Raw genomic sequence first — 14,200 nt, 5'->3', positions numbered from 1 at the left:
GCCTCTTTTCTTGCAATTCCTCCATCTCACTCCTGCAGCCCAACACTACTTTTTATTCTTCCTTCCCTTTCTCCTGCTCCCTTTGCTTTCTCCCTCTGTCCCATATCTTTCTTCCCGACTTGTCTCTTGCAGACTTTGGGCCAAACTGGCCCCAAGTCTGGGCATGGTTTGACAAGTTTTCAGAGGCCTGGCTGGTGGCAGCAGGGACACCAGGCAGTGACAGGCCCGGGGCTGACAGGCTCCCCATCCCCTAGGGGGCGCCTGGCTGCCACACCCAGCTGACATAGAACCTTTGTCACAATGCCCGCTACCGTGGCGAGGATGCGGTGGCTCTGCAGGTGACAGGGACACTGCAGGACTTGGTGTCAGCTCAGCAATTTCTCACTTCCCCTAAGAAGCGGAATTCTGCAAATTGCTGCCTTTGCTCTTGAAAGGATGTCATCGGGTGGGTGTTTTGGTGTCATACACTGAAAACAGAGCAGAAACTGTGAAATATTCCCATGATATGCATGGTCCCTGCCCCAAAGCACCATGACTCAGCCTAAGGAGATCTGCAGCTTATTTTTTTGTACTGCCAGCAGATTGTGGAAGTACAGTATAAAAACCATCCTTATGGAGAGATCTTGGTATTTTAGGCTTAGTCTAAGTGTCTCAAGTAGCTGGGGTTTTTGCTTGGGCCTAATCCATACGGTCTTATGGCTTTCCTCCTAGTCTGAAGACGAATGTGCTAGAAACTATGAAGCAAAAACATGTCCTGCAGCCTAGCCTTGCCTTGCCTGTCCTTGCCTGTCCTAGCCTTGCCTTATGTCCTTCTCATCCTGTTCTCTGTCCCATCCTCTCTCACTAAGCCCTCGTCTGGCTGCATGTCTCTTCTTTCCTTTTCTCTCACTCTCCTGCTTCCTGCCTCTTTTCTTGCAATTCCTCCATCTCACTCCTGCAGCCCAACACTACTTTTTATTCTTCCTTCCCTTTCTCCTGCTCCCTTTGCTTTCTCCCTCTGTCCCATATCTTTCTTCCCGACTTGTCTCTTGCAGACTTTGGGCCAAACTGGCCCCAAGTCTGGGCATGGTTTGACAAGTTTTCAGAGGCCTGGCTGGTGGCAGCAGGGCCAGCAGGCAGTGACAGGCCCGGGGCTGACAGGCTCCCCATCCCCTAGGGGGCGCCTGGCTGCCACACCCAGCTGACATAGAACCTTTGTCACAATGCCCGCTACCGTGGCGAGGATGCGGTGGCTCTGCAGGTGACAGGGACACTGCAGGACTTGGTGTCAGCTCAGCAATTTCTCACTTCCCCTAAGAAGCGGAATTCTGCAAATTGCTGCCTTTGTTCTTGAAAGGATGTCATCAGGTGGGTGTTTTGGTGTCATACACTGAAAACAGAGCAGAAACTGTGAAATATTCCCATGATATGCATGGTCCCTGCCCCAAAACACCATGACTCAGCCTAAGGAGATCTGCAGCTTATTTTTTTGTACTGCCAGCAGATTGTGGAAGTACAGTATAAAAACCATCCTTATGGAGAGATCTTGGTATTTTAGGCTTAGTCTAAGTGTCTCAAGTAGCTGGGGTTTTTGCTTGGGCCTAATCCATAGGGTCTTATGGCTTTCCTGCTAGTCTGAAGACGAATGTGCTAGAAACTATAAAGCAAAAACATGTCCTGCAGCCTAGCCTTGCCTTGCCTGTCCTTGCCTGTCCTAGCCTTGCCTTATGTCCTTCTCATCCTGTTCTCTGTCCCATCCTCTCTCACTAAGCCCTCGTCTGGCTGCATGTCTCTTCTTTCCTTTTCTCTCACTCTCCTGCTTCCTGCCTCTTTTCTTGCAATTCCTCCATCTCACTCCTGCAGCCCAACACTACTTTTTATTCTTCCTTCCCTGTATCCTGCTCCCTTTGCTTTCTCCCTCTGTCCCATATCTTTCTTCCCGACTTGTCTCTTGCAGACTTTGGGCCAAACTGGCCCCAAGTCTGGGCATGGTTTGACAAATTTTCCGAGGCCTGGCTGGTGGCAGCAGGGACACCAGGCAGTGACAGGCCCGGGGCTGACAGGCTCCCCATCCCCTAGGGGGCGCCTGGCTGCCACACCCAGCTGACATAGAACCTTTGTCACAATGCCCGCTACCGTGGCGAGGATGCGGTGGCTCTGCAGGTGACAGGGACACTGCAGGACTTGGTGTCAGCTCAGCAATTTCTCACTTCCCCTAAGAAGCGGAATTCTGCAAATTGCTGCCTTTGCTCTTGAAAGGATGTCATCAGGTGGGTGTTTTGGTGTCATACACTGAAAACAGAGCAGAAACTGTGAAATATTCCCATGATATGCATGGTCCCTGCCCCAAAGCACCATGACTCAGCCTAAGGAGATCTGCAGCTTATTTTTTTGTACTGCCAGCAGATTGTGGAAGTACAGTATAAAAACCATCCTTATGGAGAGATCTTGGTATTTTAGGCTTAGTCTAAGTGTCTCAAGTAGCTGGGGTTTTTGCTTGGGCCTAATCCATACGGTCTTATGGCTTTCCTCCTAGTCTGAAGACGAATGTGCTAGAAACTATAAAGGAAAAACATGTCCTGCAGCCTAGCCTTGCCTTGCCTGTCCTTGCCTGTCCTAGCCTTGCCTTATGTCCTTCTCATCCTGTTCTCTGTCCCATCCTCTCTCACTAAGCCCTCGTCTGGCTGCATGTCTCTTCTTTCCTTTTCTCGCACTCTCCTGCTTCCTGCCTCTTTTCTTGCAATTCCTCCATCTCACTCCTGCAGCCCAACACTACTTTTTATTCTTCCTTCCCTTTCTCCTGCTCCCTTTGCTTTCTCCCTCTGTCCCATATCTTTCTTCCCGACTTGTCTCTTGCAGACTTTGGGCCAAACTGGCCCCAAGTCTGGGCATGGTTTGACAAGTTTTCAGAGGCCTGGCTGGTGGCAGCAGGGATACCAGGCAGTGACAGGCCCGGGGCTGACAGGCTCCCCATCCCCTAGGGGGCGCCTGGCTGCCACACCCAGCTGACATAGAACCTTTGTCACAATGCCCGCTACCGTGGCGAGGATGCGGTGGCTCTGCAGGTGACAGGGACACTGCAGGACTTGGTGTCAGCTCAGCAATTTCTCACTTCCCCTAAGAAGCGGAATTCTGCAAATTGCTGCCTTTGCTCTTGAAAGGATGTCATCAGGTGGGTGTTTTGGTGTCATACACTGAAAACAGAGCAGAAACTGTGAAATATTCCCATGATATGCATGGTCCCTGCCCCAAAGCACCATGACTCAGCCTAAGGAGATCTGCAGCTTATTTTTTTGTACTGCCAGCAGATTGTGGAAGTACAGTATAAAAACCATCCTTATGGAGAGATCTTGGTATTTTAGGCTTAGTCTAAGTGTCTCAAGTAGCTGGGGTTTTTGCTTGGGCCTAATCCATACGGTCTTATGGCTTTCCTCCTAGTCTGAAGACGAATGTGCTAGAAACTATAAAGGAAAAACATGTCCTGCAGCCTAGCCTTGCCTTGCCTGTCCTTGCCTGTCCTAGCCTTGCCTTATGTCCTTCTCATCCTGTTCTCTGTCCCATCCTCTCTCACTAAGCCCTCGTCTGGCTGCATGTCTCTTCTTTCCTTTTCTCTCACTCTCCTGCTTCCTGCCTCTTTTCTTGCAATTCCTCCATCTCACTCCTGCAGCCCAACACTACTTTTTATTCTTCCTTCCCTGTATCCTGCTCCCTTTGCTTTCTCCCTCTGTCCCATATCTTTCTTCCCGACTTGTCTCTTGCAGACTTTGGGCCAAACTGGCCCCAAGTCTGGGCATGGTTTGACAAGTTTTCCGAGGCCTGGCTGGTGGCAGCAGGGACACCAGGCAGTGACAGGCCCGGGGCTGACAGGCTCCCCATCCCCTAGGGGGCGCCTGGCTGCCACACCCAGCTGACATAGAACCTTTGTCACAATGCCCGCTACCGTGGCGAGGATGCGGTGGCTCTGCAGGTGACAGGGACACTGCAGGACTTGGTGTCAGCTCAGCAATTTCTCACTTCCCCTAAGAAGCGGAATTCTGCAAATTGCTGCCTTTGCTCTTGAAAGGATGTCATCAGGTGGGTGTTTTGGTGTCATACACTGAAAACAGAGCAGAAACTGTGAAATATTCCCATGATATGCATGGTCCCTGCCCCAAAACACCATGACTCAGCCTAAGGAGATCTGCAGCTTATTTTTTTGTACGGCCAGCAGATTGTGGAAGTACAGTATAAAAACCATCCTTATGGAGAGATCTTGGTATTTTAGGCTTAGTCTAAGTGTCTCAAGTAGCTGGGGTTTTTGCTTGGGCCTAATCCATACGGTCTTATGGCTTTCCTCCTAGTCTGAAGACAAATGTGCTAGAAACTATAAAGCAAAAACATGTCCTGCAGCCTAGCCTTGCCTTGCCTGTCCTTGCCTGTCCTAGCCTTGCCTTATGTCCTTCTCATCCTGTTCTCTGTCCCATCCTCTCTCACTAAGCCCTCGTCTGGCTGCATGTCTCTTCTTTCCTTTTCTCTCACTCTCCTGCTTCCTGCCTCTTTTCTTGCAATTCCTCCATCTCACTCCTGCAGCCCAACACTACTTTTTATTCTTCCTTCCCTTTCTCCTGCTCCCTTTGCTTTCTCCCTCTGTCCCATATCTTTCTTCCCGACTTGTCTCTTGCAGACTTTGGGCCAAACTGGCCCCAAGTCTGGGCATGGTTTGACAAGTTTTCAGAGGCCTGGCTGGTGGCAGCAGGGATACCAGGCAGTGACAGGCCCGGGGCTGACAGGCTCCCCATCCCCTAGGGGGCGCCTGGCTGCCACACCCAGCTGACATAGAACCTTTGTCACAATGCCCGCTACCGTGGCGAGGATGCGGTGGCTCTGCAGGTGACAGGGACACTGCAGGACTTGGTGTCAGCTCAGCAATTTCTCACTTCCCCTAAGAAGCGGAATTCTGCAAATTGCTGCCTTTGCTCTTGAAAGGATGTCATCGGGTCGGTGTTTTGGTGTCATACACTGAAAACAGAGCAGAAACTGTGAAATATTCCCATGATATGCATGGTCCCTGCCCCAAAGCACCATGACTCAGCCTAAGGAGATCTGCAGCTTATTTTTTTGTACTGCCAGCAGATTGTGGAAGTACAGTATAAAAACCATCCTTATGGAGAGATCTTGGTATTTTAGGCTTAGTCTAAGTGTCTCAAGTAGCTGGGGTTTTTGCTTGGGCCTAATCCATACGGTCTTATGGCTTTCCTCCTAGTCTGAAGACGAATGTGCTAGAAACTATAAAGGAAAAACATGTCCTGCAGCCTAGCCTTGCCTTGCCTGTCCTTGCCTGTCCTAGCCTTGCCTTATGTCCTTCTCATCCTGTTCTCTGTCCCATCCTCTCTCACTAAGCCCTCGTCTGGCTGCATGTCTCTTCTTTCCTTTTCTCTCACTCTCCTGCTTCCTGCCTCTTTTCTTGCAATTCCTCCATCTCACTCCTGCAGCCCAACACTACTTTTTATTCTTCCTTCCCTTTCTCCTGCTCCCTTTGCTTTCTCCCTCTGTCCCATATCTTTCTTCCCGACTTGTCTCTTGCAGACTTTGGGCCAAACTGGCCCCAAGTCTGGGCATGGTTTGACAAGTTTTCCGAGGCCTGGCTGGTGGCAGCAGGGACACCAGGCAGTGACAGGCCCGGGGCTGACAGGCTCCCCATCCCCTAGGGGGCGCCTGGCTGCCACACCCAGCTGACATAGAACCTTTGTCACAATGCCCGCTACCGTGGCGAGGATGCGGTGGCTCTGCAGGTGACAGGGACACTGCAGGACTTGGTGTCAGCTCAGCAATTTCTCACTTCCCCTAAGAAGCGGAATTCTGCAAATTGCTGCCTTTGCTCTTGAAAGGATGTCATCAGGTGGGTGTTTTGGTGTCATACACTGAAAACAGAGCAGAAACTGTGAAATATTCCCATGATATGCATGGTCCCTGCCCCAAAACACCATGACTCAGCCTAAGGAGATCTGCAGCTTATTTTTTTGTACGGCCAGCAGATTGTGGAAGTACAGTATAAAAACCATCCTTATGGAGAGATCTTGGTATTTTAGGCTTAGTCTAAGTGTCTCAAGTAGCTGGGGTTTTTGCTTGGGCCTAATCCATACGCTCTTATGGCTTTCCTCCTAGTCTGAAGACAAATGTGCTAGAAACTATAAAGCAAAAACATGTCCTGCAGCCTAGCCTTGCCTTGCCTGTCCTTGCCTGTCCTAGCCTTGCCTTATGTCCTTCTCATCCTGTTCTCTGTCCCATCCTCTCTCACTAAGCCCTCGTCTGGCTGCATGTCTCTTCTTTCCTTTTCTCTCACTCTCCTGCTTCCTGCCTCTTTTCTTGCAATTCCTCCATCTCACTCCTGCAGCCCAACACTACTTTTTATTCTTCCTTCCCTTTCTCCTGCTCCCTTTGCTTTCTCCCTCTGTCCCATATCTTTCTTCCCGACTTGTCTCTTGCAGACTTTGGGCCAAACTGGCCCCAAGTCTGGGCATGGTTTGACAAGTTTTCAGAGGCCTGGCTGGTGGCAGCAGGGATACCAGGCAGTGACAGGCCCGGGGCTGACAGGCTCCCCATCCCCTAGGGGGCGCCTGGCTGCCACACCCAGCTGACATAGAACCTTTGTCACAATGCCCGCTACCGTGGCGAGGATGCGGTGGCTCTGCAGGTGACAGGGACACTGCAGGACTTGGTGTCAGCTCAGCAATTTCTCACTTCCCCTAAGAAGCGGAATTCTGCAAATTGCTGCCTTTGCTCTTGAAAGGATGTCATCAGGTGGGTGTTTTGGTGTCATACACTGAAAACAGAGCAGAAACTGTGAAATATTCCCATGATATGCATGGTCCCTGCCCCAAAGCACCATGACTCAGCCTAAGGAGATCTGCAGCTTATTTTTTTGTACTGCCAGCAGATTGTGGAAGTACAGTATAAAAACCATCCTTATGGAGAGATCTTGGTATTTTAGGCTTAGTCTAAGTGTCTCAAGTAGCTGGGGTTTTTGCTTGGGCCTAATCCATACGGTCTTATGGCTTTCCTCCTAGTCTGAAGACGAATGTGCTAGAAACTATAAAGGAAAAACATGTCCTGCAGCCTAGCCTTGCCTTGCCTGTCCTTGCCTGTCCTAGCCTTGCCTTATGTCCTTCTCATCCTGTTCTCTGTCCCATCCTCTCTCACTAAGCCCTCGTCTGGCTGCATGTCTCTTCTTTCCTTTTCTCTCACTCTCCTGCTTCCTGCCTCTTTTCTTGCAATTCCTCCATCTCACTCCTGCAGCCCAACACTACTTTTTATTCTTCCTTCCCTTTCTCCTGCTCCCTTCGCTTTCTCCCTCTGTCCCATATCTTTCTTCCCGACTTGTCTCTTGCAGACTTTGGGCCAAACTGGCCCCAAGTCTGGGCATGGTTTGACAAGTTTTCAGAGGCCTGGCTGGTGGCAGCAGGGATACCAGGCAGTGACAGGCCCGGGGCTGACAGGCTCCCCATCCCCTAGGGGGCGCCTGGCTGCCACACCCAGCTGACATAGAACCTTTGTCACAATGCCCGCTACCGTGGCGAGGATGCGGTGGCTCTGCAGGTGACAGGGACACTGCAGGACTTGGTGTCAGCTCAGCAATTTCTCACTTCCCCTAAGAAGCGGAATTCTGCAAATTGCTGCCTTTGCTCTTGAAAGGATGTCATCAGGTGGGTGTTTTGGTGTCATACACTGAAAACAGAGCAGAAACTGTGAAATATTCCCATGATATGCATGGTACCTGCCCCAAAGCACCATGACTCAGCCTAAGGAGATCTGCAGCTTATTTTTTTGTACTGCCAGCAGATTGTGGAAGTACAGTATAAAAACCATCCTTATGGAGAGATCTTGGTATTTTAGGCTTAGTCTAAGTGTCTCAAGTAGCTGGGGTTTTTGCTTGGGCCTAATCCATACGGTCTTATGGCTTTCCTGCTAGTCTGAAGACGAATGTGCTAGAAACTATGAAGCAAAAACATGTCCTGCAGCCTAGCCTTGCCTTGCCTGTCCTTGCCTGTCCTAGCCTTGCCTTATGTCCTTCTCATCCTGTTCTCTGTCCCATCCTCTCTCACTAAGCCCTCGTCTGGCTGCATGTCTCTTCTTTCCTTTTCTCTCACTCTCCTGCTTCCTGCCTCTTTTCTTGCAATTCCTCCACCTCACTCCTGCAGCCCAACACTACTTTTTATTCTTCCTTCCCTTTCTCCTGCTCCCTTCGCTTTCTCCCTCTGTCCCATATCTTTCTTCCCGACTTGTCTCTTGGAGACTTTGGGCCAAACTGGCCCCAAGTCTGGGCATGGTTTGACAAGTTTTCAGAGGCCTGGCTGCTGAGAGAAAAATTCCATCAGAGTTCCAGACCCGAGCGGACGGAGGAAGGAATGCAGTCGACCCAATATGAGTGATAAGCATACCTCGCTTTATTGAGACACTAAGCTGGTTTATATAAGACTTACAGTAATTATGCCTACTTGTCATCTATTATTTGGATAGCATACAATAATTATGCCTACTCGTCTTCTATTAATTGGATAGTATACAATAATTATGCCTACTCGTCTTCTATTAATTGGATAGTATACATAATGAGCTCAACCTTCTTGTGGTTTCTCTGGAATGCAACCTTCTCACCCTGCTAGAGATAATTCCCCAGCTTGTTTATCTAAACGCTCAGCTGAACCAGAGAGCAACCGCTCAGTACTTTTCAACTATGCTACACTAAACTCATGCTAACTGAGGCCTACTCATGCTAACTTAGAACAGAATTCTCCTGATACAACGGATCAATAGAGCCATGTCCCTTCTCTATTAGCCATGTCCCAACAATTCCCCCTTTTTCTCTTTGGGCTAATAACACTTCCTTGCGAAAAGTAGCATCAATTATCTTTAAGCATAATTGCCTAATACATGAAAGGCAACACATACCAATAAGCAATATAAGCAAAATAAAGGCAATTCCTACCAATACTGGTTTAAAGAATGACAACAGCCATGAAGGAAAACCTAGCGAGCCCACCACCTAGCGATTGGAAAGCTAATCGACAAGATGCATTATTAAAGGGTAAATGAGCTAAACAAGCATCAGGTTCCCCCGTACAATTACAGTTGTTCCAAACAGACACATTATACAGTCCTGTAAGCATCTCAATAGATTCATTGACTGATAAAGGTATTCCAATTAGACACGTCTTGAATGGCTCTTGAGCTGAAGCGAGACTCAGACAGAAATTAGGATTGTGCGTCTTATTGGCCCAAGTTAACCAAATGTTCTGTTGCTTCATCAACAAATGCGGAACAGCCGTTGCACCAATGACAGTCAAAATAAACACCATCAGTCCTTTAATGCTGGCCGAGTCCATTTTGCAGGTATCCATCTTGGCCCTGTAGGAGTAAGTACACACATGTATCCTCTGCCAATGTATTGAACTTCTGCAGGCCCTTTCCACTGTCCAGTTTCTGGATCTCGATAAAACACCTTCATTTGAACAGTTACTTTCTTTGAGAGACCTGAATGCACTTTTACTGGTGGCTCCTCATCTGATCCAAATATACAGAGGTAATTTAAAACAAACAATGTTTTCATAACCCTTTCTTGACTGTCCGTGATATCTTGAAATTTCTGCAAATATTGCTTCAGCGTTTGATTCATTCTCTCTACAATTGCTTGTCCCGTTGGGGAATGTGGAATCCCTGTAACATGTTGTACTCCCCATAACTGACAGAATTTACGCATCTTCTCACTACAATAAGCTGGCCCATTATCCGTTTTAATCTGTGCTGGTACCCCCATTACAGCAAAACACGCCGTCAAGTGACGAATCACATGACTAGCTTTTTCTCCTGCCTGTGGCGTTGCCCATACAAAATGACTATATGTATCAACTGTAATATGTACATATTTGAGCCTACCCATTGAGGGCACATGCGTCACGTCCATTTGACATATCTCATTAGGACCCAACCCCCTAGGATTAACCCCTACGCCTAGACCAGAACCATGATGACTACACTGAGGGCAAGTCCGTACAATTCCCTTAGCTTCCTCTACAGTGATCTTAAACTGTGAATGTAATCCTTTCGCATTCTGATGGAACACACTATGTGATTCTCTAGCCTTGACAAAATCACTAACAGGGGCAGAACATGCTACCAACCTATCTGCTCTAGCATTCCCTTCCCCAAGGCCACAATCCCACATATGACTACGGATGTGAATCACTGCATATGGTTTTGTTCTTCCTTGAATTAATGTACGCAACTGTCTAAACAGTTCTCCCAAGCGCAGTTGCTTAACATCCTTAATCTGAGAATTTTCTATCCTGTGTAACACACCCGCGACATACAGCGAATCGGTCACAATATTAATTGTTTCCTCTCTCCACTTCCCCATGGCCCATACAACAGCAGCAAGCTCCAATGTCTGCAAGGAATCTCCCGGAACAGCTTCCAGCAAGTGGTGGTGCCACTCACCACAAGCGATCCAGGTAACTGCAGCTCTTCTGGACCTTTTTCCTGCATCCGTAAACACTGTCTGGGCATCTTCTAGGGGTGATTTACTGCGGAGAGGTTTCTGCATCCATTCATTGTGACCAATAAACTGCACTATTGCCGCCTTTACAGGAGACAAGGATATAGTTGTAGCTGATGAGAATAAACACTCACACAACTCCTCGCTATTCTGAAGGTACCACTCTATTGCTTCTTTTTTCATCAGAACATATATTGTCTGCAACTCTTGCCCTGTGATCTGAATTACACGCTTCCTACCCTTCCTTATTAAATCTGCTAAAGTTTCGACCTTTTGCTGTATTGACTTTCTTGGCTGTAGCTTTGGAAATACCCATTCAAGTATCCCAAGTTCCTCTCGCTCCCCTTTTTTTTCTTTGTGCTGTGTAAGAGCCCCAATTAAATGACCATCTGTTTGAAAAACAGAAAAATCTACAGGTATTGCAGGGTCACGTCTCCTTGTAAAACCCAATGTGATTAAGTGAGCTAAATTCTGGATCATTTGTTTTTGCTCCATAGAGAGATCCACCGGAGTGGAGGGATCGGTTCCACGCAGCAATGGTCGTAACACCTCTAACTGCGTATTGGTAATACCCACGACAGGCCTTAACCATTGTAAATCCCCCATGAGTTTCTGAACATCATGAAGTGTCCTAATATCTGTGGTAATATGCGGTTTTTGCGGTCGAATTTGGGAGTCAGTAATTTTCCACCCTAAGTACAACCACGGTTCTTGTCGCTGAATTTTTTCCTTAGCAATTACTAAACCCTCCTTATACAACTGACAATGTAAAAATTGCAATTGTTGCTCAGTAAAGTCTTGTTCTTGTGCAATAAGAATATCATCCATGTAGTGATACACCATCGCTGTAGGCCAGGCATCACGAATAGGACGCAACGCATTGTCCACAAACAATTGACACAATGTCAGACTATTTTTCATTCCTTGCGGTAACACAGTCCACTCAAACCGCTGAGCAGGAGCTTCCCTATTTATTGCTGGCAAAGTGAAGGCAAATCGCTGTGTATCGAGGTGGTGCAAAGAAATAGTAAAAAAGCAATCCTTCAAATCCACAATTAACAACTTCCAGTGTTCAGGAAGCATTGCCGGATTCGGAAGACCAGGTTGTAATGCTCCCATCGGTTGCATTTGTGCATTTACAGCTCTCAAATCATGAAGCAGTCGGAACTTTCCTGATTTTTTCTTAATCACAAATATAGGCGTATTCCATGGGCTTGTTGACAGTTGCAAATGTCCTTGATGAAACTGTTCTTGTACCAACTGATGTGCTGCTGCAAGACTTTCCATTTTCAACGGCCACTGCTCGATCCATACAGGGTCATCTGAAGTCCATTTAAGAGGGATCAGGAAAGCCCATTTTGCAGTGACCGTCAGTGAAAAGCCCTTTCAGTTGTCAAAATGACTCCTAGCTGATCCAGTATATCTCGGCCTATTAGTCCATTTACACCTGCAGGAAGAGTCATCACTGTAACAAATGAATTGGCTTTTCGCCCGTCTATGATGAACAGGATACGTTCAATACTTTGACGTACTGATGAATGACCTCCTACTCCTTCAACGCCCCTGTCCATAGGTTTTGTTGGCCAATCCTGAGGCCAGGTGCCCTCATCTACGATGGTCAAATCAGCCCCAGTGTCCAGTAACATTGTAAGTAAAATAGATTGTCCTCTAGATTCCATTCGAACTGACGCAGTTGGTCGCCGGCTCATTGACATAGTTAGCATCACAGCAGGTCCTGTCGATCCAAATCCACCACCTCCTCTTTCTGAAGATAATGCTGGCGTCATGTCCTTTGTTAATTGCGGAAGTGGTATCAATTGTGCTATTTGACTACCCTTCGGAATGAAAATCGGAGGAAACAGTGTCTGAACCATAATTTGTACAATCCCTTTGTAATCGGCATCAATAAGTCCCGGGATAACCGTAAGGCCTTTCATACCACTCGACGAACGACCAATTAACAATGCCCCTTGTGATTGTCCATTAATTATTAAAGGTCCTTTAAAGGTGGATGGTATCTTTTGTGGCCGCTGATCGATCAAACTGATATCTACTGAGGTTGCCAAGTCCAATCCGAGGCTCCCGGCTGTTGCAGGTTGGAGCGTACCAGTGGAGCAGCTGTCACTGTCATGTGGTGCTCTCTCTGTAGATCCTCTGGCGTTTCGATTGCTGGAGCTGCCACTTTTGTCGGAGCGCGGCGGCTCGGCGTGCTCATTCTCCCGTTTCCCGAGAAACATGCTTCAGTATTATGACCGCTAGATTTACAGTTCTCACACCAAACTCGAGGCACCCGGCAGTCACGGCGAAAGTGACCTTCTTTTCCACATCTGAAGCATTTATTACTCTGTCTTCCCTCATTCGGGCGTGGTCGTCTTTCTACTTCCACAGGAGTAGCACGTAGCGGGGCTAATGCAGCAAATGCCTGTTGCTGGGCTTGCAGGAGGTCTCTCCCTAGCTTCTCCATAGCCTCTACCATCATGGCTTGTGGCCCTACCGGAACTCTGCTCATTCTGTCTAACATAGCTTCTATGGTAGCGTCTGCAGGTAACGTCACTAAGATACCTCTAGTTACTGAATTTGCATTCTGCAATGCACACTGTCTTAACAAAGCTGCCCTCATCCAGCCTGGTACATCTGATTGTTCTATTGCTGAAGTAATCCTGTCTATAAATTGTGCAAATGATTCATCCCTTTCTTGCTTAATACTCATGTACGACGGAGATGGCTGTGATGTTTTAACATGCTCAATGGCTTCTCGAGCTGTTCTCATAGCCTCAGCACATTTTTCGGGGCCCATTTCTAATTGAGCTCGAACTTGAAGGAATGGTCCTAACCCCATTAACTGTTCTACCGTTACATCACTTAAAGGATCATTAGGATTTCTCGCTTGCTGTACAGAAGCCTCACAAAATCTCTGCCAATGTGCTTGCCACAATAACAACTGTGACTGTGTCATTATCATTCTCATTATTACCTTAATGTCTTCTGGACACAATAACGTACTCCCAAACAAATAATTTAAAAACTGTTTAGTCGGCTCTCCATGCAACCCTGATTCCGAAACTGTAGCTCTCAACTGCGACAATAATTTCCAACTAATCGGATTATACTGCGCGTGCATATCTCCATATCTATCTCGCTCAAATAGTGCGGGGAACGCAAAAGGTGAATCTGGCCCAAAATCTCCATTGTCTGCAGCATCCTCCATTACCTTTTTCCAATTAACTAGTGCTGGACACCTGACTGGTCTCTTAGATGTATCCTTTACAACTTTCTCCATCTCTGACTCACTTATAGCTTTCCGATCGTTATACTCCTCACAACTTTGTTTCTGCTGCTGCGACTGCTGTACTTGATCTACATTCCAACTAGAACTCAACTCTGCTTTCTTTTTTACACGCACCGATTGCCAGCACGGAGAAACAGGAGCCTTACATGTACTAAATAACAAATCGTCTTGTCCTGAGGGTGGCAGCGTTGGCCCCCCTGAAAACGCAGATATGCCTGTTTCCATCGGCGGAGCGGAAGGCTCCATTTTGCCGAGTTTCTGTGAAGCTACCGCGGCTAAATTCTTCTCCAGTTTATGACGCTTAATATTATTAATTACTTCCCTCCACGGTTTCATCAGTTTCTTAGCTGTTTTATCCTCGTCTATGATCATATCACACAACACATCCCCCAAATTCCTCC

General features: G+C 47.6%; 1 long non-coding RNA gene across 1 annotated transcript; it reads left to right on the top strand.

The window, feature by feature from the left end:
• The first annotated feature begins 8,478 nt into the window (after window positions 1-8,478).
• On the top strand, window positions 8,479-11,333 carry LOC135577828 (uncharacterized). The gene is made up of 2 exons (XR_010469355.1): window positions 8,479-10,666; window positions 11,008-11,333. It is a non-coding gene; the product is annotated as an uncharacterized LOC135577828 (long non-coding RNA).
• Window positions 11,334-14,200: the final 2,867 nt, after the last annotated feature.

Source organism: Columba livia, unplaced genomic scaffold (genome assembly GCF_036013475.1).
Source record: "Columba livia isolate bColLiv1 breed racing homer unplaced genomic scaffold, bColLiv1.pat.W.v2 Scaffold_146, whole genome shotgun sequence".
Lineage (NCBI taxonomy): Eukaryota > Metazoa > Chordata > Aves > Columbiformes > Columbidae > Columba > Columba livia.
Note: the sequence above shows the minus strand (reverse complement) of the source record. Positions and strands in the feature narration are given on the sequence as shown.